Raw genomic sequence first — 3,671 nt, forward strand, 5'->3', positions numbered from 1 at the left:
GCCCGGCCTGGCGCAAGCACACGCCGCCCGCGCAGGACCGGGCTCGCCCCGCCGCCCGCTGCGCCCTGGGCCTTCCTGCGGTCGTGGTGCAGTGGGGAGCCCCAGGGAGCAGAAGCCTTGTCCAAGTTCCTCGGCTTAGTAGCGCTTCAGAGGCTGCAGCCGAGCTTTTCGCATTTCTGGATGGTGGGAACCACAGGTTCCAGTTTCTGGGCGACCTCGCTGGTGAGGAACAGGAGAACGACCCTGCTAGATTCCCAGACTCAGCCCAGCGCTCAGCACCCGCTCCCCATCCTGTGGTCTCGGTGCGACCTTCCCCCACTTCATTTCGCTGTTTGGGGGGCTGCACCCAGCGCTGGGCGCCCTGGTTCATGCAGGTTCCCGTCGAAAGCCCTCTCCTCCGGCAGCCTCCTGGCCAGTGAGCGTCTGGACCGTATTCAAACACTCCTTCCTCAGGGTCCCATCTTCCCCAGAAGGGGCAGCACCTGAAGGACGGGGAATCCGTGCGCAGTTGGCCCTCGGTAAATCCTGGATGTCAGAGTCACGGATTGCCCCTTCCGCGGGTGTGTAAAGGCCGGGCACATGAGGAGCCAGGGGACACCTTCATCCTATCCTGGGAGCCCGGGGCGGGGCAGATGGAGGAGTGGATGGAGGCCTACAAGGGGACACTGCTCTGCCCTGAGAAAACTCCAGGGGAGAAGCTGCTTTGGTCTGGGCAAGTCTCCTTGCTCTCTCTGGGCCCCAGTTTTATAGTCTGTACAACGGGCATGTTTTAGATCTAAACGATCCCCCGCCTTTCATGTGTTCCGAAGTGCGGCTTTCTGGAAAATGATGGCATCAGGAGGTCTGTAGTGGAATCACAGTTTGAGGGCATTGTTGCTAGGCGGTGGAGACAGGAAGTAGGACCTCGTTGAAGGGAGCGGGTGGGGGTGGCTTGAGGACTGTCTTGTCCCCAGGTCCTTGCTCTCCGGCCCTTTCACTCACTCTCTGCTTCCTGGCCACCACGAAGCGAACAGCTGCCCTTCTGCCGTGGTGCCTCACGTCTGGCCCACAGCAGTGGGCCGAAAACTCCCAAACCATGCGCCAAAATTAACCTTTCTTCCTTCAAACTGCTTACCTCAGGTATTTCAAAGCAACGCCGAGGTGACTAATACGGCAATGAAGATAATACCACCAACCTGACAGGGCTGTTAGGAGAATTAAATAAAGCAATAGTCATGAAGGTACTGCAAAGTAATAGGAGAATGTATATTTCAGTCTATATGATAATGAAACTTACAGTGTAATAGTATGAAATCCATTTCTCCTTCAACAGGTTCAGAGAAGCCCGTAAGAATTATTAAAAATCTGCTAGGGGTAGTGGCAGTCACCTGCAGTCCCAACTACTTGGTAGGCTGAGGCAGGAGGATCATTTGAACCCAGGAGTTCAAGGCCACCCTGGGCAACATAGTGAGACCCTGTCCCTAGATAGATAGATAGATAGATAGATAGATAGATAGATAGATAATAGACAAATAGATAGAATTACTTAAATCTCCATTATCTATGTGTATAGCAAAAGCAGCACAGAAAATTCTCATTTAGAACAGAGAGGGAGGGGCTGGGGATTTAGCTCAGCAGCAAAGCGCCTGCCTGGCAAGTGCAAGGTCGTGAGTTCGGTTCCCGGTACCGGAGAAAAACCAAAAAAAAAAAAAAAAAAAAAAAAAAAAAAAAAAAAAAAAAAAAAAAAAAAAAAAAAAGAACAGAGAGGGTACAGGAAATAAAAGCAAACAAAAGCATTATTGGAGGAAATATTCCATATAATGAAATATATTATAGTGAATAAAAACTAACAACCTGAAAGCTGGCTTGGATTTGTCTTCCATCTCTGAAACACAATCTCTGGCTGGGCTGTTTTTCAAGCAAGTTTAGTAAGCTCCCACTGTGTGCCAAGCAGTACGCCAGACGGGGGCTGTGACTGCCCTTCTTCCTCCAGGGAACGCTAGGGAGCAGGTTTTTACAAATTAGGAGACCAATACTCAGAGTGGTGACAAGGGACTTCTATATTACCTCATTTAAGCTTCATGCATTTCTTTAAGGCAAGTGTGATGACCCCCATTTTATGGATAGAAAAACTGAGGCCCAGAGAGGAAAAATACTCTATCCCTGGTTATGCAGCTGCACATGTATTTAGGCTCTGGGAAGTGGACCAGAAAGTATGGTAGGAGAGAAGTCATCTACCCATCAAACTTGGCTGTGGGTACTAGAGCTGAATGAATACTCCAAGGACAGTGGTCAGTTGCAGAGCGCCTGGTGTCCATCAGGCCCAGTGCAGATCCCCTCCCATGTGTGACAGGCCCGTGGAGGTGTTCTGTCATTAGGTCAGTCTGTGGATGAGTAAGCAGACTTGGGAGGACGCTGTCTCACAAAGCCACCAAGTTGGCTAGTGACAGGCCTGGGACCAAGCCCCGATCTTATCTTCTGCACAGAACTGACATCAAGCAGTAATTAGTGAGGCAAGAACATAACCTTCTCTGCCTGGCTCTGCTCCAGCTCTTTTCCCCATTCAGGCAGGATGAGAACAGCCCAGGGGACAGCTGAGGTCCCTTTCCTTACCTGCCCTCCTCCAGCTCAGCCTGGGCTGATAACTTGCTGCTCCAGGAACTCCTCTCATTAACCCTTGCACTCAGGACCATGGGAGAGGAACCTCTTGGGTAACCATGTATCCAGCTGCCATCCCAGGTCCCAGGCTCAACCTTCAGAGGAATAAGGTCACCAGCAAGCCCGGATCCTGGGCAGGCTTAACTCAAGTACCTGACAGAAGTCTGCAGGCCTCAGAAGCCAGGCTCTGCACTGGAGGCCATCAGGAAAGGCTTCAGTAAACTCAACACAAACCCAGGTCATTCATTCACTGGAAGCAGCAGAGCAATGAATCGCAGAAATGTCCTGGCATTTTGCCTGGGTTCAACTCTTACTTAGCTCTACCACTCATCAGCTATCACCTTGGCCAAGTCATATAACCTCTCAGGACATCAGACTCCTCAACTCAAAAACAGGATCATAATGCCCAGTCCTTACGGCTTGTGTGAGGAGTGAGTGAAAGAACACATGGGAGTGCTCATAGGGCCTATCATACTGACCCTGCTCAATAAATGCCACATATTGTTTCATTCTTTACTTCCCTGTGCCACCCCCGCTATGGCCAACAAGTAGGGCGATAAAGACATGCTGTTGTAGACCTGGAATTTTGAGGTGATTTGTTATGCAGCATAGTTGAGACCACTCCTTCCTCATACACACGGCAAAGCCAGGATTCAGCTGCAGAGAGTCTGGCTTAAGACCACGCATGGGGCAGTGCAACCAATTTCTGAGAGATTCATGGCATTTAGGCCTCTGGGGAAAAGTCTCACGGATGAGGGTAAGGTCACTTTCCTGGTAGAGGAAACAACATGCAGAGGTGTCAGAGGTGGGGTAAGTTTAGGGAATGAGTCCCTGTGCTGAGGGACGGGGACAGAGAGGACCCGGTGGTGCAGGCATTGTTAGCAGGGAAGGGGCTTTATCCTGATGGCAGTGTGGGTCTGGGGTGAGGGCTTAGAAAGTGGGTTCTTCAAAAAAAGAAAAAAAAAACAAAAAAAGGCTGGGCGTGGTGGCACATGCCTGTAATCCCAGAACTTGGGAGGCTGAGGCAGGAGGAT

Source organism: Chinchilla lanigera, unplaced genomic scaffold (assembly GCF_000276665.1).
Source record: "Chinchilla lanigera isolate Chin_1 unplaced genomic scaffold, ChiLan1.0 scaffold00051, whole genome shotgun sequence".
NCBI lineage: Eukaryota > Metazoa > Chordata > Mammalia > Rodentia > Chinchillidae > Chinchilla > Chinchilla lanigera.